General features: G+C 34.0%; 1 long non-coding RNA gene across 1 annotated transcript; it reads right to left on the minus strand.

The window, feature by feature from the left end:
* Positions 1-6,010: 6,010 nt before the first annotated feature.
* Positions 6,011-7,054, minus strand: LOC138698865 (uncharacterized). The gene is made up of 4 exons (XR_011331968.1): positions 6,782-7,054; positions 6,393-6,482; positions 6,198-6,302; positions 6,011-6,113 (listed from the first exon to the last, which is right to left on the minus strand). It is a non-coding gene; the product is annotated as an uncharacterized lncRNA (long non-coding RNA).
* Between the last annotated feature and the right edge of the window lie 18,368 nt (positions 7,055-25,422).

A 25,422-nucleotide genomic window follows, 5' to 3' on the forward strand; every position in this document is an offset into this window, starting at 1 on the left:
GTTACATTTTTTCATATTGCTTCAACTCCAAAACATGATAATACGAATGTATATAAATTATCCAGTGGACTAAATTACTTTGAAATTCCTATGAATGGTGTAGTAACTGTTACTACAACACCAGCTGATATAATCGTGAAATTAAATGATAAACTATTCAAAAATGGAACGTCTGTTTCCATACGTGATAAGTTATCGTTTCATATGTCTGGTCGCAAGCAGCAGTTAAATGCAACTATAGAACTTGTGTATAAAATAGTGAATGTAGCATGAATATTCACCATTGCATTGCAAGATGTCAGCTGCTACAGCATCTCGAGACAAACTGAAAAGAAATATCATAAAACATTCTCAAGCTGTAAAACGCAAATTCATAGCCTTGAAGCAGGGACAATTGAGCTCTCAGCATGCACTCGGTGAAGCGTTTCAGCCAATTACCACACCTCTACATATGCTAATAAATGAAATGCAGAATACGAAGAAATATGCAGACGATGGAGGAAAGAAGGTAGATTACATCAAAAAGGATATGAAAGAGGAGGAGGAGGAGGAGGAAGAGGAGGAAGATGAGAAACACAACCCCATTGTTAGCATGCATATGCACAATATCTCAAAGCGAACAAAACATAAAGCATATGATAAGGTATATGGTGTTCAGTTTAGTAATAACAAATTGGTGATTGGAAACACACCCTTTAAATTTGACAAAGATCATGTAATTGTGAACAATATACGATACAAGGGAACCTCTGGTTTATATAATTTACTGTTTCTCAACAACCCACCGGATGGTAGTTATGATGATCAGGACATATATAAATACAAAGATATTTTAATTTCCACTAACGCACATCGTGTTGATTATGATCCGAAACAGAAGCTAAGGAGAGCAAATACCAAGAAGTATTACGATATTATTTTTCCATTGTTTCAGAAGCGTGGTGGAAGTTGGAAAGTTTCTCTACCAAATCATAAAATAGAATATAAGCATTGGGATGATCCGAATGAATTAGTTGAACGCCTTGACCTTCTCATGTCATCACGCTACGCTGGAAATACCGGTGTGGATAACGAAATCTATGCTATAGAAGAGGAATTGCGTGAAGGTGGATACATAGAATGAGCAAAGAGGGGATTGCACAAGAACTTCATAAACCAGCTCGGAAAAATTTTCAAAGACGTCATGTCATCACTAAAGGTTTATTTGACCTCTTTCAAAGCGATCTCATTGAACTCATTCCCTATGCTAAGCAAAATAAAGGATTTAAATATATACTGGTAGTAATAGATGTGTATTCCAAATATGCTTGGGCGAAAGAACTTAAAAATAAAACCGGTAAAGAAGTGACATCTGCCATGCATTCATTGCTAAGCGGAATGGCAAAGGCTCCGAAAAATTTGCAAACAGACTGGGGAAAAGAGTACTACAATAAACATTTTAAATTTCTAATGGAAAATTACAACATCAATCACTACTCGGTGTTTTCTACAACAAAAGCATGTATCGCCGAGAGATTCATCAGGACACTCAAGTCACACATGTTTCGAGAGTTTACGGCGCGTGGATCCTACAGATGGTTGGAGCTATTGCCACAGCTCATTGAGAAGTACAATGCCACCGTACATTCAACTACAAAGATGAGACCCATGGATGTTACTAACAATCAACTCCTTCATACAGTGTACGAGCAACAACCAGTGCGACGAGGAAGACAAAAGTTTCGAGTGGGTGATTTAGTGAGAATATCAAAGTACAAGAAGCTGTTTACCAAGGGCTACCTACCATCGTGGAGTACTGAAATATTCGAAGTGAAAAAAGTGCAACAGACTCAGCCAACGACTTACATACTTCATGATCTAGAAGGTGCACCCATTTTAGGAGCATTCTACACCGAGGAACTTCAAAAGACAAACTTTCCAGATGTTTATTTAGTTGAAAAAATTTTGAGGAGGAAGGCTGGGAAGGTGTATGTGAAGTGGTATGGGTTTCCTAACTCAAAGAACAGTTGGATTGATGAGGGTGATGTATTGAAATAAAAACAAGTTTCTGCACAAGCACTGTAAATTTATTATGAGTTAATAAAACGTATATAAAATACAATATTCTTATTATTTAAACACACTCTTGCACACATCTTCTTTTACATGGAGGTTCATCATATCCATGTGGCACTGTATTAACACCATCTTGTAATATTACTCTTTTGTCGTCAAAAGAATTTAAAGTCACTTTATTTACACACATTGTAAACACATTATGAAAATATGATCTAATAGAATTGTTTCTTGAGTAAGTAGGAATACCAGATTCACGACATGATGCATAATCTGCAAACGTGATTTCATTCCTAATTACACTTTTCTTAATACCTTTCAGTTTTGTTATTTCAAAATCGGAACACTTCAAGGCGTACACTTTAGCCTTCAAACCTACAAACTCATCAATATGTGAATTTGGAATTTCATCCTTGAACTTCCCAAGCACACCTTTATTCTGTAGTGAATATAAAATATGATTTGGTGAATACACACTAGTATCCAAATGATCCCGTACATTTTGCAGATCGTGGTACAAATCATCTGTTTGAGCAAGATATATAAAACTGTCTGTGTCCATGTAACACAACTTAAATTTGTCACCAATCTGTTCTTTCATAATGCGATGGTGAAAATTGTACATGTGCACTTTTGAAAGTTCTAAAATACACATACCTACATACAATGCTTTATCAAACAAAATTTGAGTTTGTCTTAAATGAATACCCACCAGGTTTTCAGCATAAATTACTCGGTCGAGAAAGTATGGTTTGGAAATGAGTTTTTTCAGTTTCTCATCATTTGAAACTAATCTGAAATGTGTTCTTTTTCGAACATTTTCCATTGTCTTTCCAAATACCGCATTATTCATAAGCTTGAAAAAATCTTTTTCAAAATCATTGTTTGCATTTCTACGCATTTCAGTATTCAAATCAATGTATTGTTTTAACCAATGTGATTGCTTGAATTTTATAACACGATGTATTTTCACAATTTGCAAGCCATGATCCACTGCCTGTTGCAAAAGTTTGTAGTGTGCCACATAGTTTTGTTTGGAATGCAGTGTTGTCAACAATTTTTTATGCTTTCCACCTGGTGGTTTTGCAAATTCCGCACAAAATGGTAACTCTTTATGTTTTTCAAACAGATGATTTGGATACTCTATATCCACCTCTAGAACATAACCTATTTCACTATCATCATTTACTGCTTGAAGATCAAAATGATGTATTTCCTGATCTGTTAGACATGCAAATCCCCCGTATGGTAATTTTTGAGACATGGCGAATCCATACAAATTATTCGCATCCACGTAGTAAATTGCAGAAGGGGGTTTAGAATCATCGAAAATGTCGCTTTTAGGATCGTTCGCAACTGCATGACGAGTCACACATTGACAGATTCCACCACGTATTCCTTGTTCGAAAAGTAATAGCATAATCATATCCTTAATCAATTGCAATTCAACACCCGTTAATTTCAACATTGCTGAATAGGCAAGTCCTGGCACTGTATAGTAATACATACAATCTAAATCGTATGCTTTGAGACACATTTCGCGAAAATTTTCAAACACATCCGTTAAGATGAGGGTGTCGGATTTTAAGTATAAATCTGAATACTCCCCCAGCGTCTGAATATTGAATGTCTCCCAAACAGATTTTGCATGATTATAGTCCTCTTCAGTGATATGCTCATTAGTTAATTTGCTGAAAAAGTTCTCCTTCGGCGGTAGACAGTTGTCCTCTAGTCTATCTGACGTTGTTAAATAGTCATAGGGAAAAACACCCTTACGACAAACAAGATCAAATTTATTTTTGAAGTTTTTTTTCGTTTCCGAAAACTTATCTTTGGGCAAGTTGTCTGCTAATTGTGCTAAACTGGATGGCATAAACCGAAAAGAATCAAGAAATCGCATTTGCATATAACGCTTTCTTCTGTACATGCAAGGAACATTTTTAACAAAACTAATGTACTTTTCCTGCGTGTTTGGTAAAACTTGAATGAGGTTGTCATCATAACCCAATTCCTTCACAATAAAATGTCCATCATATGATGACAAATTATGCAGTACAATTGGAATAAAGTGTTGATGCTGATACCTCAAATTACACTCATTGTGAGCAGCACCGCGAAATATCCCCGTCAAATGATCATGATCACGAACTTTATAATTATCACCTATAAAATCACCCTTTTTACAAATGTGACATATATTTTCTTTCAAGTATGCATCATTTTCTTCACTGGTTAGTGGAATCATTTCTTTAATATCCTGAAATAGTATTTGTTCAATTTTTTTCGTCTCCATCACCATGTCTTGTACGAAATGGTTTGCCGCATCACGCCCTCTGTACAATTTCATGTCTGTGTACGTATCCTGACTATCCTTAAGAACATAGCAATAACTAAACGGTGTATGTTTCTGATATTGCACCGTATAACTAGAGTCTGGATTCCCATGACAATTCTCAATGGGCTCTAGTAGACACTCAAAATCCGCATAAATCACAAATCTCACCTTCTGTGAAAACTCGGGATGATCAAAAGACAGGTAATCTTTATACGGAAATACTGATCTAACAGCACTAAATTGTGAACATACGCTCTCGTGATCCTTCAATCGTTCTGCACATGACCTAACCTCATTATGTCGAAAATATGCAAAACACCGTTTACAAACAGCAATTTGACTACCAACAGCAGCTGTCAGTTGAGGCCGTACGAGTGCGCTGAAATTTGTTATGCAACAGTAATGTGATGTGATTTCATTACTAATGTATAACAAATCCCTATGATCTGGTAATTCCTTTTCACACATTCTAAGAGGAAATACATCATCATTATCATCAAGTGCAAACACATTTATTGAAATATCATTGCGTTTTTCAAATTTTGCAATGTCATTAATTCCCACGGGGAAGTCAATGCACCAATCATATTTACATTCTAAATCTGGTCTATTCTCATAGCTCAACATAAGGTCCTTGTCTCTATCGAGAAATTTCGATAGTATGCAATACTTAAAACAATAGATATCACTGTTGGCAATGTTTACTAAAGATTTTGAATTTTTGTACCTGCGAGGAAGTTCTATATATGCACTTCCGCCCATCAATGGCGTATATTTATTTACTCGCAATTCTAATTTATGTAATTTGACATAAAATAAACCCGAACCCTTCGTACTACATTCTTCAAACTCTTTCAGAATCTTTTCCTTTTGTTTGTTGATAAATTCCCTGATATCCGAATACTGATATAACACATCATTTTTACTTTTAAAATTATGAAATATTGTCTCGTTGTGAACATTGGCAAACATACATTCAACAAATATGTTAAATTTTAAAGCTTGAATGTGTCTTTAAAATGTCTTGCATTTCATTAGTGACACATTCTAAAATATCTTTCAATTCACTCTCATGATTTGTCAGATTTAGAGCAATATAAGTCTTCAAACGATTTTTGAAAGCTCTATCCGATAACGCAAACACAGATCCGGAACATACTTGACTGGATGTTGACGCCACCATTGGGACAGCATCCGCTCCAGAGATCGGTTGTGCAACCATGCCTGATGTTGATGTTGGGATAGCAACCCCTCCCGAGAAAGGTGACGTCACCATCTCGGATGCAGAGGTAGATGCCGGCATAACATCAACCCGTGCGATGTTCATCACAGGTGCAGCGTTTTCATCTCCATTCACTTTCTCATAAGCCCCTTTGACATCTGTAACCTGATATACAATTAATCATTAATATTGTCATAAGTATTAAACAAACTTAGTATGTGTTTATATTTACGTACTTATCATATTATGGTTTTTCACATGCTGGACCATATGTCTTTCGAGTTTGACAACTGTACCACATAGTTTACACTTGAACCTGGATGTGTTGTGCGTTTCTTCTTTATGTCGTGCCAATATCTTTTTGGTTGAATAGATTTTTTCACATATATCACATTTGTTCTCCATTTTTGTTCTTTATGTGGTTAATTGCTGAATAATGCCTTCCACATCCGTCGTCTCCTCCAAAGCTTCACGTTTCCTCTTTCCTCCTCTTTTAATTGTCTGCTGAAAACAATAATGTAAGTTAGCCTTGCATACAGTACACACTACATAATTTGTTGAAAGAACAAACGAAAATACACTCACCGCTTTGTGGTTAGGGCATGTTACAATACAATTCTCCCGCCAAAATCTATTTTTCCTGTTGGCTTTTTTCTCCTCATCAACGACCACTTTCACAATTTCAGGTTTCTGTTAAACAAAACAATAACAAATATAATCATTATGCATCACAAATACAGTTGTACTTCATATAAAAAAAAGAAAAAGAAATACACTTACCGGTTTATAGTTGGGGCATGTGTCATCACATCTCTCCCGATAAAATCTTTTTCTTGCTGCTTTCACAACCACATCCACACTCTCTGGCTTCTGCACAAAAACAAAATAACAAATATAGCCATTATGTATATCATATCAGAATTAGTTAAAGAAATAACCACACTCTACTCACCTCTTTGTAAGTGAGGCAGCTTAATAGCCATTATGTATATCATATTAGAATTAGTTAAAGAAATAACCACTTGTGAGGCAGCTAATAGCCATTATGTACATCATATTAGAATTAGTTAAAGAAATAACCACACTGTACTGACCTCTTTGTAAGTGAGGCAGCAAATAGCCATTATGTATATCAGAATTAGTTAAAGAAATAACCACACTGTACTCACCTCTTTGTAAGTGAGGCAGCTAGGATCGCACAGTTCTCGCCAGACGCGTAAATGTGACTCGCAAGGATTGCTGCATTCAATCAGGTGCTCGCCATTACCTAGACATGTATTGCTGTGGTAGGTATCCTAATGTGCTGAAATTGAATTTAAAAAAAGAATTTCCGTATTACCACATGGTAACACTAATGAGTAATCAGTATGTAACTGATTTTCTCCATGTATTATTCTCTTCACCTCTGTATATATTTTATTAGAGTCGTTTATGTAGTACTTCCGAACGATTTGGTGCGGCTCATCCAACCATTCATTTCTCATACCAGTTGGATATGAATATATTACCTCAAATGGCAATTTCCAATGTTCTTCTTTTGTTATTAGTGGAATGTTCTTCAAAGCGTTACTGTCCATGACTCCTCATCACGCCCTAATACTTCCGCTTTTATACCAGTGACATGGAGCAAAAAACTCTTTCGCAACTGAACTTTCTCCTCAACCGGCTGGGCTGCGGAAGGTCAGCCGGTGTACACCGAACACACGACACGTGTCGAGGTGTGGTTCACCTTGTCACTTGCCCTGCTGAGGTCAACACGTCGCGCTTCCACTTTCACATTTGGTTCGAGGTGAATTACAAACAACGGACCTCAACACATGTCGAGATGTTTGCCTTGGATCTTATGTAACACACCTTTCACTTTCACATGGATCCAAAACTCCTCCCTCTCACATTCTCTCCATGCTCATTCGTCAATCGCTTTTCCACACCACTCGCTTGCAAATCCCCATTCACCAATCACAAAACAGCTCCCCTTATCCCTCCTTTGACCACGCCCCCTTTCCCCCTACCCCCTCTTTTGACCACACCCCCTTTCCCCTCACCCCTCATTTGGTCACGCCTCCTTCCCCCACCCCTCCTTGGGCCACGCCCATGGGAGCCCGGAAGCCCTTGACGTCAGCTTCATTTCCTTACTACTATTGTTACATCTGGAACTGCTCGAAAATTAAGAGTGAGATGGAGATAGTGTTAACCTTTTAAGAAAAGGTTATTCTGAAACTTGGAATGACACAAAAATTCACGTAAGATACTGCGTCACGAAGATCGTGGTACTCAAAATTTTAGAAGAAACTGATCATAGGTTAGAATATCATAAAAACAGCTAGGACAAAGCTGAAAACTAGTCAACTAGGTAACATAAACTGAGTTTCTATTTTAACACATGAAAGTGGTTATTATAACTACATGTACATGGGAAATATAAGTAAATTAATACACAATATGCATTCAAATATAACAAAACTTAATAGGTATATTAACTTTCATTTATTAGAATTATATTATAGCTAGCGATAAAATATGTTTCCACTGGCTTTAAAATACAGGGACATCATTTTATTTTTACTAACATTTTTAATATTAACCTGGCTATAATTTTAGAGAACCGAAAACACCGTTTGCTACCCCTTTCCACAACTGTAGTTCGATGATACTGGCGTAAAACACAACAAATCACTTTACTAGGTATAGGAGGGAAGAAAAGTAGTTCATCCATTTACGTAAACTACGAAATATCGCGATTTTGAGTTCGATAATTTGCATTAGGTTTTTGTTTAATCAAAATGCAGTCCTTTATTAAGAATAAGTGTTTTTTACTCACGAACTGAGTTTCCGTGCGAACGTATTCATTATGCAGTGTATATTATACTGTCTACAGCACATTAGCCTACAATATAGAGAATGAAGTTAAATTGAAAAATAATCATAATATGGATATTTAAACATATTTTTTAAAATGGTGACCGTTCATTTCGATACAGGCTTCAGTTCTTTTGTGCATATTATCGCACTATTGATTATTGCATCTAATTCCAATTGCCAGTTTCGTCCTTCGTACTAGTAACTCATGTTGAAATAATTCTTTACCTACTCTATAAAAGAGTACTTATGTACTGTAAATTCAATCTTCACTTCAGCCCGACCCGCACAGATAAAATTACTCAGACATGCTATCTACTGTCCGTCCAAGTGGTTATGCCTCAGGTCGTAGAAAGGGGGGGGGGAAATCACGTGACAGTTAATTACTTAAGGAGGCCATTTTATTTAAGTTATTTTAAACAGTTGTATAATATTACGTAAACGTCCAATTCCTAACAGAAATTAATGTTTTCAGAAAAGGGCTAAGACAGCCCAGCTTTTACAGAGGGGCGAGCAGAAGCTGGTGTGGGAAACCAGGATGCGACTTAGGCAAACAGACAATAGTACCTGTGCGAAAATATGATTCAATATTGAAAGCTCTTTCGTCACTGGAAAACGCGAACATATTTCTGGAACGTACTATACTCACTAAATCAGTCCTGTTTACTATATGCGGCTTTGATTCTGTGTGGAGTACTGTTCTAAGTTTATTAGTAGAAGGGGTGGGAGTGAAGTACATTCAAAAACTCAGGTAGAATAAAAATTGAAGTAAAAATAAAATGATGCCCCTGTAGAAGCGAAACAACTGGATTCATGGAATTTATAATCGTTTTCTTTCCAAAGGAAATTTCATTTTCCAGCAGGATAACCACCCCTCGCACATCGCCATAAATGTTCAAAGACGGTTCACGGAAAGGCATTAAAAAGAGGAAAATTGATAAATATCGAGACAACCCACCTTAAAATCCAGATCAGTTGTGGGATCAAGTTCTGGCTACCTGAGAAGATCTCGCTGAGGATCAGAACTATTTCCACGATCTGATTGACTCAATACCCCGAAGATGCCAGGAAGTGACAGACACCAGTGGCATGTGGACAAAATATTAGATCCACATGCGTATTTTTCTTTAATTTGTTTGTTTATCTTTATTGTATTTCGGGAAGAAAATTGATCTCTCAGGAGTTTTCTTAATTCTCCTAGTGGAGCTAGTGTTGCGAAATAATTCGTTTCACTACAAAAAATAGAAAATGAAAATAGGTAACATGTAAAAAAAATACTTACGTTAATAAAAAACACTTCTCACTGAGAATCGAACTCAAGTTCCAGGCTTGACAAGACAGCATGTTAATGACTGCTCCACCACAGCGGCGCGACGTATTAAGCGTTACGAGGCATATAATAGGTGGTCGGCTTGAAGTCGACGGAGACAGCGCATATAAACGTACTCGTGTAAATCGCGGCCAAAATTTCAACATTTCCACTACCAAGAGACACAACAAAAATGTTTTCTAATGCTGTACACGATTTGCGATTTAGTAACTGTGGTTTCGTATAAAGATGTTCTGATATAGTTATGAAAAATTCATAGATCGCATTTATTTATCCTTAATGAGCCATTACTTACTGTTCATTAAATGTTAAGAAAATTTGGTTGGTGAGCAGCTCGCATTTTAGTGAATCGTTCAATATTTTCATGTTCCGTAGTTAATGTTTCATTTGAACTGATTTACTGAAGGTTGCTGAAACCGCCCCATAGACGTAGTTTGCTAAATATACAGTGGTAATGCTCAAATGTCACTGTGTGATGTGAGTTATTCCATGTATATCATCGATTTAAAAATGTGTCACATTAATAGCATTACTGATACAAGAATTACATTCAATACTTACTTACTTAAAAATGGCTTTTAAGGAACCCGAAGGTTCATTGCCGCCCTCACATAAGCCCGCCAGCGGTCCCTATCCTGTGCAAGATTAATCCAGTCTCAATCATAACCCACCTCCCTCAAATTCATTTTAATATTATCCTCCCATCTACGTCTCGGCCTCCCTAAAGGTCTTTTTCCCTCCGGTCTCCCAACTAACACTCTATATGCATTTCTGGATTCGCCCATACGTGCTACATGCCCTGCCCATCTCAAACGTCTGGATTTAATGTTCCTAATTATGTCAGGTGAAGAATACAATGCGTGCAGTTCTGTGTTGTGTAACATTCTCCATTCTCCTGTAACTTCATCCCGCTTAGCCCCAAATATTTTCCTTAGCACCTTATTCTCAAACACCCTGAACCTATGTTCCTCTCTCAGAGTCAGAGTCCAAGTTTCACAACCATACAGAAGAACCGGTAATATAACTGTTTTATAAATTCTAACTTTCAGATTTTTCGACAGCAGACTGGATGATAAGAGCTTCTCAACCGAATAATAACACGCATTTTCCATATTTATTCTGCGTTTAATTTCCTCCCGAGTGTCATTTATATTTGTTACTGTTGCTCCAAGATATTTGAATTTTTCCACCTCTTCGAAGGATAAATCTCCAATTTTTATATTTCCATTTCGTACAATATTCTGGTCACGAGACATAATGATATAATTCATATAATCATTCAATATTATATATATATATATATATATATAAACAAAGAATTAACACCGTGCACGCACACACAACGGCTGTTTGCTTAGTTCCTCGAGGACTGCGGCGCGAATTAGTGCGCCGCTGCTGCTTCCCAAGTGACGACATGCGCAGTAGAAAACGAGTTTGAATCAACCGTCTGCTACACCTTTATATTCCCACCAGCACTAGACAAATGCGATGGGATTTGTTGATTTAATTCATGATTATATAGCTTAAAATCTCGCAAAAACCAAATTTTTAGAGAAATTTTGTATGAGTGGGAAATCGAAACAGTAGGATACAAATGGTGGGTACTAACTGGCTCCCGATGGCTCCCCAAGTGACGTCATAGTACTAACTGGCTCCCATGTGACGTCATAGTGGGCGTGGCCAAAGTATTACTTCAGAAGTGGGTGGGGTAAAAGTATGACGTCAGAATTGGGAGTGGCTAAAGTATGACGTCACGGAGGGTGTGGGGGGCTTAAAGTATGACGTATGAAAAGGGCGTAACTTAAATTACGTCATAAATGGCTATCTAAGAGTTCAAAGTTAAAGTGTGAAGTCATGCACAAGTGCAGGTATGTAATTGCAGTTGTGGCATGACAAGTTCATACAAGTTTGTATATTGGGGGGGGGGGGTGAAAGACACAAGTTCATACATGTTTGAAAATCCCACAATCGCTATCTGCTATGTGTGCAAATATTATGCTGATTTACATCCGGCGATTGTTCTCGCACTGATATCTGCTATGTATGCAAATATTATGCAAGCTCACATCCGGCGAGTGTCCAAGAATTAAACTATCACACTTAAACACATACATTCTTTTTCTTAATATTATTAAGATTCTAATGTAATGATAATTTAATTGATGGGGAATGGGTTGGGTGATGGATATTGGAATGTGGGACATAAGTTGTTGCACTTTCCGATAAAAAATTAATCCAGCACGTCACGTCATTCACAAGTGCAGGTATGTAATTGAAGTTGGGGCGTAATGTAATAGTTTGCTTTACATATGTTCATACAACATTGTATAGTTGAAAGACACAAGTTCATACATGTTTGAGATTTCACCTACACAATGATGTGATTACACGTGCAAATATTATGCAAGCTCACATCCGGCGATGAAATTGCTGAGTTATGATAAAAGCATGTTTTTGAAGCACCTGCAACGTGTCATATTACACAAATATTGCATTATGCAAATAATATGCAAGCTGTTAATTCACATCCGGCGATTTTTCTCGCAGCGTCTTATGATACGCAAATATTGTATAAGCGCTTTCTGCTGTGTGCAAATATTATGCAAGGTTGCTAATTTTACTGGTTGTAGTTTAAGCAAATTGCTGACTAATTGATAAAAAAATATTAAGATTCTAATGTACTGGTAATTGAATTGATAAATAATAATGGGAAATGGAAATTGGAATGGAGGAATTATTGATGGCGTAAATGGTTGTACTTTAAGCCAATTGGTGAGTAATTGATAAAAAAATAATCTAGCACATTTGTAAATTAAACACATACATTCTTCTTATTCTTCTTCTCATTGTTATTATTATTCGTCATAAAGAAGATTAAAGTGTGAAGTTATAAATTTGTAATTGAAGTTGGAAATGGGCGAGGGCTGTTTATAATTTGAAATACATAGGCCTACGTTTATATTGGCGTAACTTAAAGTGTGATGTTATAAATTTGTAATTGAAGTTGGAAATGAGGGGGGGGGAATTTGATAAAATTCTAATGTAATAGTAATTTAATTGATAAATAGTAATGGGGAAGGGAAATTCGCAAGTGTTAATTGAAATTGGAATGGGGGAATTATTAATGGCGTAAATGGTTGTACTTTAAGCCAATTGATAAAAAAAATTAATCTAGCACACTTGTAAATTAAACACATACACTCTTCTCATATTATTATTATTCCAATGTAATACATTTTCAAGTAAAATTGAGTGGTTTGTTTAGCGTATTTAATTTAAGTCATACATTATTACCCACATTAAATTCATCAGAATGTGACATTATTATTTCGTAATACAGTAATTGTAGCAGATAAATCAATGTAGATGTATATGTTGTGTAATGTTATTACATATGCATAAGTGTGCAAATATTATGCAAGCTTGCTGAATCACTTCCGGCGACGATGCAATTGCTGAGTAATGATAAAAACATGTTTTTGAAGCACCTGGAACGTGTTATATTACACAAATATTGCATGATGCAAATAATATGCAAGCTGTTAATTGACATCCGGCGATTGTTCTCGCAGCGTCTTATGTTACACAAATATTGTATTGATTACAAGTGAATAATCACTATCTGCTATGTGTGCAAATATTATGCCAGATTTCTAATTTTACATCCGGCGATGAAATTGCTGAGTGATGATAAAAAAAAAATTACACAAATATTGCATGATGCAAATAATATGCAAGTGTTAATTCATATCCGGCGATTGTTCTTGCAGCGTCTTTTGTTACACAAATATTGTATTGCCTAATAGTTATCTGCTATGTGTGCATTATTAAATTGAATATTAATTGCTACTTTGTGCTGTATTTTACAGGATGTTTACTTTAACCATAAATACAATTTTTGACCTATACTACTTCTGCTCTGAACGTCTCAAATCATATTGTATGATAGGTCCAATATATTGCACCTTTTCAATAATTACTTAAGTTGGTGCTGTTTATTCGTACGTGATATTTGATTAAAAAACAATCGCAGAACATGGCATTGGCGTAACTTAAAGTGTGACGTTATAAATTTGTAACTGAAGTTGGAAATGGGGGATGGGGGTAATAATTTGAAATACACAGGGCGTAACACAAAGTGTGGCGTCATTCACAAGTGCAGGTATGTAATTGAAGTTGGGGCGTAACGTAATAATTTGAATTACATATGTTCATACAAGTTTGTATAGTTGAAAGACACAAGTTCATACACGTTTGAGATTTCACCTACACAATGATGTGATTACACGTGCAAATATTATGCAAGCTCACATCCGGTGATGCAATTGCTGAGTAATAATAAAAAAATGTTGTTGAAGCACCTGAAACGTGTTATATTACACAAATATTGCATGATGCAAATAATATGCAAGCTGTTAATTCACATCCGGCGATTGTTCTCGCAACGTCTTATGTTACACAAATATTGTATTGATTAGATGTGAATTATTATTATTATTATTATTATTATTATTATTATTATTATTATTATTATTATTATTATTATTATTATTATTAGTATTATTATTATTCCAATGTAATACATTTTGAGTGGATTGTTTAGTGTATTTAATTTAAGCCATACATTTTTACCCACATTAAATTCATCAGAATGTGACATTATTATTATTATTAATATTATTATTATTATTATTATCATTATTATTATTATTAATATTATTATTATTATTATTATTATTATTATTATTATTATTATTCCAATTTAATACATTTTGAAGTAACTTTTATTGGTTTTATTTTAAGCCATATGTTATTAGCGAAAGTATGATTTAGAGCAGTTCGTATTATTCACTTAAACTCCGGAGTAGTATAATATTATACTGTTTTAAGTGGATCATAAAGAAAGTGAAATTCTAAAGAAAGAGATTGAGTATGACATGATACGTTGGAATTTATATTAATGGTGTCTTTAGCCTTACAAAAGTAATCAATAAACTAATAAAAACAATATTATATTACAAAGCAAAGTTACCTAGATACTGTATCTGTTTTAGGTGTAACTAATATTACACAACAAAACTCATATCACATTATGCTTTTAAGGTGATATTTGTGAAAAAACTTCCTATCATCAGAATATTAAATTATTTTCTCGAAATCTGCTGAAGCATATTCGATATATGCTATGTGATGCAAGCCTGCATTAACATCCTGTGATTGTTTGACGACCACCTGCAATGTATTATATTACACAAATACTGCATGCACATAATAGCTATCAACTATTTTCAGCAAATATTATGCTAGCTTGCAATACAGCATGTCGTTGCAATAACGCAACAGCATGTCGTTGCAATAACGCAACAGCATGTCGCTGCAATAACGCAACGGCATGTCTTTGCAATAACGCAACAGCATGTCGTAAGGGTGATTATGAAGAATGTTCGAATTGTAATAAATGTGTTTTTGTAAATAGTATTGCACTGTATTTTTTTTTCTGTATTAACCATCCATTTCCATCTCACATAATCAAAGGGTTGGGTTCGGTTTAGAGTTCCAAATGGGGAATGGGTTATTAACCTATAACACTCTCCTTTCAAATATTAGTAATCCTTTTCCATTATTAACAATTGGTATATAGGTTTTCAAATATTAATCATCCCTAAGACATATACGTTACAACTTGTCGAAAATCGTAATCTTGCGACATATACGTTACAACTTGTCGAAAATCGTAATCTTGCGACATATACGTTACAACTTGTCGAAAATCGCAATCTTGCGACATATACGTTACAACTTGTCGAAAATCGTAATCTTGCGATATATACGTTACAACTTGTCGAAAATCGTAATCTTGCGACATATTCGTCACAACTTGTCGAATATCGTAATCTTGCGACATATACGTTACAACTTGTCGAAAACCGTAATCTTGCGACATAAACGTTACAACTTGTCGAATATCGTAATCTTGCGACATATATGTTACAACTTGTCGAAAATCGTAAGCTTACGACATATACTTTACAACTTGTCGAAAATCGTAATCTTGTTACATTTACGTTACAACTTGTCGAAAATCGTAATCTTGCAACATATACGTTACAACTTGTCGAAAATCGTAATCTTGCGACATATACGTTACAACTTGTCGAAAATCGTAATCTTGCGGCATATACGTTACAACATGTCGAAAATCGTAATCTTGCGACATATACGTTACAACTTGTCGAATATCGTAATCTTGCGACATATACGTTACAACTTGTCGAAATTCGTAATCTTGCGACATATACGTTACAACTTGTCGAATATCGTAATCTTGCGACATATACGTCACAACTTGTCGAAATTCGTAATCTTGCGACATATACGTTACAACTTGTCGAAAATCGTAATCTTGAGACATATACGTCACAACTTGTCGAAAATCGTAATCTTGCGACACATACGTTACAACTTGTCGAAAATCGTAACCTTGCGACATATACGTTACAACTTGTCGAAAATCGTTTAATATTGGAAAAGGATTACTAATATTTGAAAGGAGAGTGTTATAGGTTAATAACCCATTCCCCATTTTGGAACTCTAAACGAACCCAACCCTTTGATTATTTGAGATGGAAATGGATGGTTAATACAGAAAAAAATTACAGTGCAATACTATTTACAAAAAACACATTTATTACAATTCGAACATTCTACATAATCACGCTTACGACATGATGTTGCGTTATTGCAACGACATGCTGTTGCGTTATTGCAACGACATGCTGTTGCGTTATGGCAAAGACATGCTGTTGCGTTATTGCAACGTCATGCTGTTGCGTTATTGCAACGTAATGCTGTTGCGTTATTGCAACGACATGCTATTGCGTTATTGCAACGACATGCTGTTGCGTTATTGCAACGACAAGCTGTTGCGTTATTGCAACGACATGCTGTTGCGTTATTGCAACGACATGCTGTATTGCAAGCTAGCATAATATTTGCTGAAAATAGTAGTTAGCTATTATGTGTATGCAGTGTTTGTGTTATATAATACATTGCAGGTTGTCGCCAAACAATCACAGGATGTTAATGCAGGCTTGCATCACATAGCATATATCGAATATGCTTCAGCAGATTTCGAAAAATAATTTAATATTCTGATGATAGGAAGTTTTTTCACAAATATTACCTTAAAAGCACAATGTGATAAGAGTTTTGTTGTGTAATATTAGTTACACTTAAAACAGATACAGTATCTAGGTAACTTTGCTTTGTAATTTAATATTGTTTTTATTAGTTTATTGATTACTTTTGTAAGGCTAAAGACCCCATCAATATAAATTCCAACTTATCATGTCATACTCAATCTCTTTCTTTAGAATTTCACTTTCTTTATGATCCACTTAATACAGTATAATATTATACTACTCTGGAATTGAAGTGAATATTACGAACTGCTCTAAATCATACTTTCGCTAATAATATATGGCTTAAAATAAAACCAATAAAAGTTACTTCAAAATGTATTAAATTGGAATAATAATAATAATAGTAATAATAATAATACTAATAATAATAATAATAATAATAATAATAATAATAATAATAATAATGTCACATTCTGATGAATTTAATGCGGGTAAAAATGTATGGCTTAAATTAAATACACTAAACAATCCACTCAAAATGTATTACATTGGAATAATAATAATACTAATAATAATAATACTAATAATAATAATAATAATAATAATAATAATTCACATCTAATCAATACAATATTTGTGTAACATAAGACGTTGCGAGAACAATCGCCGGATGTGAATTAACAGCTTGCATATTATTTGCATCATGCAATATTTGTGTAATATAACACGTTTCAGGTGCTTCAACAACATTTTTTTATTATTACTCAGCAATTGCATCACCGGATGTGAGCTTGCATAATATTTGCACGTGTAATCACATCATTGTGTAGGTGAAATCTCAAACGTGTATGAACTTGTGTCTTTCAACTATACAAACTTGTATGAACATATGTAATTCAAATTATTACGTTACGCCCCAACTTCAATTACATACCTGCACTTGTGAATGACGCCACACTTTGTGTTACGCCCTGTGTATTTCAAATTATTACCCCCATCCCCCATTTCCAACTTCAGTTACAAATTTATAACGTCACACTTTAAGTTACGCCAATGCCATGTTCTGCGATTGTTTTTTAATCAAATATCACGTACGAATAAACAGCACCAACTTAAGTAATTATTGAAAAGGTGCAATATATTGGACCTATCATACAATATGATTTGAGACGTTCAGAGCAGAAGTAGTATAGGTCAAAAATTGTATTTATGGTTAAAGTAAACATCCTGTAAAATACAGCACAAAGTAGCAATTAATATTCAATTTAATAATGCACACATAGCAGATAACTATTAGGCAATACAATATTTGTGTAACAAAAGACGCTGCAAGAACAATCGCCGGATATGAATTAACACTTGCATATTATTTGCATCATGCAATATTTGTGTAATTTTTTTTTTATCATCACTCAGCAATTTCATCGCCGGATGTAAAATTAGAAATCTGGCATAATATTTGCACACATAGCAGATAGTGATTATTCACTTGTAATCAATACAATATTTGTGTAACATAAGACGCTGCGAGAACAATCGCCGGATGTCAATTAACAGCTTGCATATTATTTGCATCATGCAATATTTGTGTAATATAACACGTTCCAGGTGCTTCAAAAACATGTTTTTATCATTACTCAGCAATTGCATCGTCGCCGGAAGTGATTCAGCAAGCTTGCATAATATTTGCACACTTATGCATATGTAATAACATTACACAACATATACATCTACATTGATTTATCTGCTACAATTACTGTATTACGAAATAATAATGTCACATTCTGATGAATTTAATGTGGGTAATAATGTATGACTTAAATTAAATACGCTAAACAAACCACTCAATTTTACTTGAAAATGTATTACATTGGAATAATAATAATATGAGAAGAGTGTATGTGTTTAATTTACAAGTGTGCTAGATTAATTTTTTTTTATCAATTGGCTTGAAGTACAACCATTTACGCCATCAATAATTCCCCCATTCCAATTTCAATTAACACTTGCGAATTTCCCTTCCCCATTACTATTTATCAATTAACTTACTATTACATTAGAATTTTATCAAATTCCCCCCCCTCATTTCCAACTTCAATTACAAATTTATAACATCACACTTTAAGTTACGCCAATATAAACGTAGGCCTATGTATTTCAAATTATAAACAGCCCTCGCCCATTTCCAACTTCAATTACAAATTTATAACGTCACACTTTAATCTTCTTTATGACGATTAATAATAATAATAATAATGAGAAGGAGAATAAGAAGAATGTATGTGTTTAATTTACAAATGTGCTAGATTATTTTTTATCAATTACTCACCAATTGGCTTAAAGTACAACCATTTACGCCATCAATAATTCCTCCATTCCAATTTCCATTTCCCATTATTATTTATCAATTCAATTACCTGTACATTAGAATCTTAATATTTTTTATCAATTACTCAGCAATTGGCTTGAAGTACAACCAGTAAAATTAGCAACCTTGCATAATATTTGCACACAGCAGAAAGCGCTTATACAATATTTGCGTATCATAAGACGCTGCGAGAAAAATCGCCGGATGTGAATTAACAACTAGCATATTATTTGCATCATGCAATATTTGTGTAATATGACACGTTGCAGGTACTTCAAAAACATGCTTTTATCATTACTCAGCAATTTCTTCGCCGGATGTGAGCTTGCATAATATTTGCACGTGTAATCACATCATTGTGTAGGTGAAATCTCAAACATGTATGAACTTGTTTCTTTCAACTATACAAACTTGTATGAACATATGTAATTCAAATTATTACGTTACGCCCCAACTTCAATTACATACCTGCACTTGTGAATGACGTCACGTGCTAGATTAATTTTTTATCGGAAAGTGCAACAACTTATGTCCCACATTCCAATATCCAACACCCAACCCATTCCCCATCAATTAAATTACCATTACATTTGAATCTTAATAATAATAAGAAAAAGAATGTATGTGTTTAAATGTGATAGTTTAATTCTTGTACACTCGCCGGATGTGAGCTTGCATAATATTTGCATACATAGCAGATAGCAGTGCGAGAACAATCGCCGGATGTAAATCAGCATAATAATTGCACACATAGCAGATAGCGATTGTGGGATTTTCAAACATGTATGAACTTGTGTCATTCACCTCCCCCCTTACAATTAACTCGAGAACAATCGCCGGATATGAAACAGCATAATATTTGCACACATAGCAGACATTACACCTGCATTGAGGAGATAAATATGTATGAACTTGCATACTTGTATGGACATGTCATGCCACAACTTCAATTACATACCTGCACGTGTGCATGACGTCACACTTTAACCCTGAACTCCTAGATAGACATTTATGATATAATTTAAGTTACTCCCAATTCCTACGTCATAATTTTAGTCCCCCACACCCTCAGTGACGTCATACTTTAGCCACGCCCACTTCAGGCGTCATACTTTGGCCCTGCCCACTTCTGACGTCATACTTTGGCCACGCCCACTATGACGTCACATTGGAGCCAGTTAGTACTATGACGTCACTTGGGGAGCCATTGGGTGCCATTGGGAGCCAGTTAGTACCCACCATTTGTATTCTACTCGAAACGAGTGATAAAATGCTGTTTCATTGTGAAAATTAAACACATTCAGAAATAAATCAGCACAATCGGTGGAATATGAAGGTTTTACTAATGTATATACAAAAAAACGCATTTCTACCTCGAGAAATGATGATTTTTCCGCATTTTCCGTCACACCAACAAACACATATATTTCTGCACGCGAACATCAATCTTTGATAGAAATACACAATACACAAATTTAACATTTTTTTAAGAAACTAGAGAAATGCGATGAGATTTGCCCCATTTATTCATGATAATATAGCTTAAAATCTCGCAAAACAAAATTTTTAGAGAAAGTTTGTATGAGTGGAAAATCGAAACGAGTGATAAAATGCTGTTTCTTTGGGAATATTAAACATATTCAGAAAGAATTAGACAATCGGTTGGAATTTGTAAGTTTAATTAATGTATACACAAAAAATGCATTTCTAGCTCGAAAAACGACCTTTTTTGCACTTTTTACGATACGCTAACAAACACTTATATTTCTGGACGCGAGCAAGAATCTTTTTTTAGAGACACGCGTGTGCACACGAATTTGACATTTTTTTAAGAAACTACAGAAATCCGATGGGATTTGAAAATTTTATTCATGATTATATAGCTTAAAATCTCGCAAAAACTACATTCTTAGAGAAATTTTGTATGAGCGGATAATCGAAACGAGTCATAAAATGCTGTTTCTTTGTGAATATGAAACACATTCAGAAAGAATTAGCACAATCGGTCGCAATTTGTAGGTTTTATTATTGTTTACAAAAAACGCATTTCTAGATCGAGAAACGGCGATTTTCCACTTTGTACGATATACTAGCAAACACATATATTTCTGGACGCGAACATCAATCTCTGGATCGAAATACGTGTGTACACACGAATTTGACATTTGTTTAAGAAACTAGAAAAATCCAAAGGGATTTGTAGATTTTATTCATGATTATATAGTTTAAAATCTCGCAAAAACCAAATTTTAGAGAATATTTGTATGGGTGGAAAATCAAAAACGAGTGATGAAATGCTGTTTCATTGTGAATATTAAACCCATTCAGAAATAATTAGAACAATCGGTTGGAATTTGTATGTTTTATTAATGTATATAGAAAAAACGCATTTCTAGCTCGAGAAGCGACGTTTTTTCCACTTTTTACGATACACCAACAAACACATATATTTCTGGACGAGAAACTAGAAACTTTCGATAGAAATACTTGTGCACACATGAATATGTCACTTTTTTAAGAAACTAGAGAAATCCGATGGAATTTGTAGATTTTTGTCATGATTATATATATCAAAATCTCGCAAAAACCAAATTTTTAGAGAAAGTTTGTATGAGTGGAAAATCGAAACGAGTGATAAAATGCTGTTTCATTGTGAATATTAAACACATTCAGAAAGAATAAGCACAATCGGTTGAAATTTGTAGGTTTTATTAATGTTTATAAAAAACGTATTTCTACCTGGAGAAACGACGACTTTTCCACATTGTACGATTTAAACTACCAAACACATTTCTGTCTGGACCCGAACATGAATTTTTGGATAGAAATACGTGTGTACACACGAATTTGACATTTTTTTTAAGAAACTAGTGAAATCCGATGGGATTTGTAGATTTTATTCATGATTATATAGCTTATAATCTCAACAATATTTTTAGAGAAATTTGGCATGGGTGTAAAATCGAAACGGGTGGTAAAATGCAGTTTGATTTTGAAATTTAAACACATTCGGAAAAAATTAGCACAATCGGTTGGAATTTAGAGGTTTTATTAATGTATGTACAGAAAAACGCATTTCCACTTCTAGAAAAGAAGACTTTTCCACATTTTATGATACAATAACAAACACAGATATTTCTGAAAGAGAACATCAATCTTTGGATAGAAATACGTGCGTACACACGAATTACATTTTTTTAAGGAACAAGAGAAATGCGATGGGATTTGTACATTTTATTCATGATGATATAGCTTAAAATCTCGCAAAATCTAAATATTTAGATAAATTTTCTCTGAGTCGAAAATCGAAACGAGTGATAAAATGCTGTTTCGTTATGAATATTATACACATTCGGAAAGAATTATCACAATCGTTTGGAATTTAGAGGTTTTATTACTGTATATACAAAAAACGCATTTCTAGCTCGAGAAACGACGATTTTTCCACTTTTTAATTCACACAAACAAACAAATATATTTCTGGACGCGAACATTAATCTTTGGATAAAAAATACGTGCGTACACACGAATTGGACATTTGTTTTTAGTTACTAGAGAAATCCGATGGGATTTGTTGATTTTATTCATGATTATATAGCTTAAAATCTCGCAAAAACCAAATTTTTAAAGAAATTTTGTAAGATTGGAAAATAGAAACGAGTGATATAATGGTATTTCATTGTGAATATTAAACACATTCAGCAAGAATTAATAGAATTTGTGGGATTTATTAATGTGTATAAAAAAACGCATTTCTAGCTCGACAAACGACGTCTTTTTTCTCTTTATTCCATACACTATCAAACACATATATTTCTGGAAACGAACAAGTATCTTTGGATAGAAAAACGTTCGTACACACGAATTTGACATTTTTTAAGAAACTAGAGAAATGCGAATGGATTTGTAGTAGTTATTCATGATTATATAGCTTATTATCTCGCAAAAACCAAATTTTTAGAGAAATTTATTATGAGTGGAAAATCGAAACGAGTGATGAAATGTTGTTTCATTGTGAATATTAAAAACATTCAGAAAGAATTAGCACAATCCGTTGAAATTTGCAGGTTTTTTTAATGCGTTTAAAAAACGCATTTCTAGCTCGAGAAACGACGATTTTTCCACTTTGCACAATAAATTAAAAAAGACATCTCTGCCTGGATGCTAACACGAATCTGTTTATAGAAATACGTGGGTACACACGAAATTGACATTTTTTAAAGAAACTAGAGGAATGCGATGGGATTTGTACATTTTATTCTTGATGATATAGTTAAAAATCTCGCAAAATTTCATATATAGAGAAATTTTGTATGAGTCGAAAATCGAAAGGAGTGATAAAATGCTGTTCCGTTATGAATATTAAACCCATTCTGAAAGGTGTGGCACAATCGTTTGGAATTTAGAGCTTTTATTAATGTGTATACAAAAAACGAATTTCTAGCTCGAGAAACAACGATTTGTCCACTTTTTAACTCACACAAACAAACACATATATATCTGGACGCGAACATCAAACTTTGGACAGAAATACGTGCCTACACACGAATTTAACATTTTTTTAAGAAACTAGAAAAATCCGATGGGTTTTGTAGATTTTATTCATGATTATATAGCTTAAAAACTCGCAAAAACCAAATTTTTAGAGAAATTTTGTATGAGTGGAAAATCGAAACGAGTGATAATATACTGTTTCATTGTGAATATTATCACATTCAGAAAGAATTAGCACAATAGGTTGCAATTTGTAGGTGTTATAAAAGTATACACAAAAAACCATTTCCTAGCTCGAGAAACGATGATTTTCCGACTTTTTACGGTTTAAACTAAAAATCACATCTCGGTTTGGACGGGAACATGATAGGAGTGCGTGTGTACACTCGAATTTGACATGTTTTGTAAGAAACTAGAAAAATCCGAAGGGATTTGTAGAATTTATTCATTATTATATTGCTTAAAATGTCACAAAAACTAAATTTTAGAGAAGTTTTGTATGAGTGGAAAATCGAAACGAGTGATAAAATGCTGTTTCATCGTGAATATCAAACACATTCAATAAGAATTAGCACAATCGGTTGGAATTTGTGAGTTTTATTAATGTATATAAAAAAACGCATTTCTACCTCCAGAAACGATGTTTTTTTTTTTTTTTTTTTTTTTTTTTTTTTTTTTTTTTTTTTTTTTTTTACGATACACCAACAAACTCATATATTTCTGGGCGCGAACAAGAATTTTTGGATAGAAATACTTGTGTACACATGAATATGACATTTTTTTAAGAAACTAGAGAAATCCAATGGGATTTTTAGATTTTATTCTTGATTATATAGCTCAAAACCTCGTAAATACCAAATTTTTAGAGAAATATTGTATGAGTGGAAAATCGAAATGAGTGATAAAATGTTGTTTCATTGTGAATATGAAATACATTCAGAAAGAATTAGCACAATCGGTTGCTATTTGTAGGTTTTATAAATGTATACACTAAAAAAGCATTTCTATATCGAGAAACGACGTTTTTTCCACTTTCTACGATACACTAACAAACACATATATTTCAGGACGCGAACAAGAATCTTTGGATAGAAATACTTGTGTACCCTCGAAGTTGACATATTTCTTAAGAAATTTGAGAAATCCGATGGGATTTGGAAATTTTATTCATGATTATATAGCTTAAAATCTCGCAAAAACTAAATTTTTTGAGAAATTTTGTAAGGGTGGAAAATCGAAACGAGTGATAAAAGGCTGTTTCATTGTCAATATTAAACACATTCAGAAAGAATTAGCACAATCGGTTGCAATATGTAGGTCTTATTAATGATTATAAAAACGCATTTCTAGCACGAGAAACGACGATTTTTCCACTTTGTACGATACACTTGCAAACACATATATTTCTGGACGCGAACAAATATCATTGGATAGAAATACGTGCGTACACACGAATTTGACATTTTTTTAAGATACTAGAGAAATCCGATGGGATTTGTAGGTTTTATTCATGATTATATAGCTTATAATCTCGCAAAAAACAAAATTTTAGACAAATTTTCTATGAGTGTAAAATCGAAACAAAGTGATAATATGCTGTTTCATTGTGAATAATAA

This window comes from Periplaneta americana, chromosome 4 (genome assembly GCF_040183065.1).
Source record: "Periplaneta americana isolate PAMFEO1 chromosome 4, P.americana_PAMFEO1_priV1, whole genome shotgun sequence".
Lineage (NCBI taxonomy): Eukaryota > Metazoa > Arthropoda > Insecta > Blattodea > Blattidae > Periplaneta > Periplaneta americana.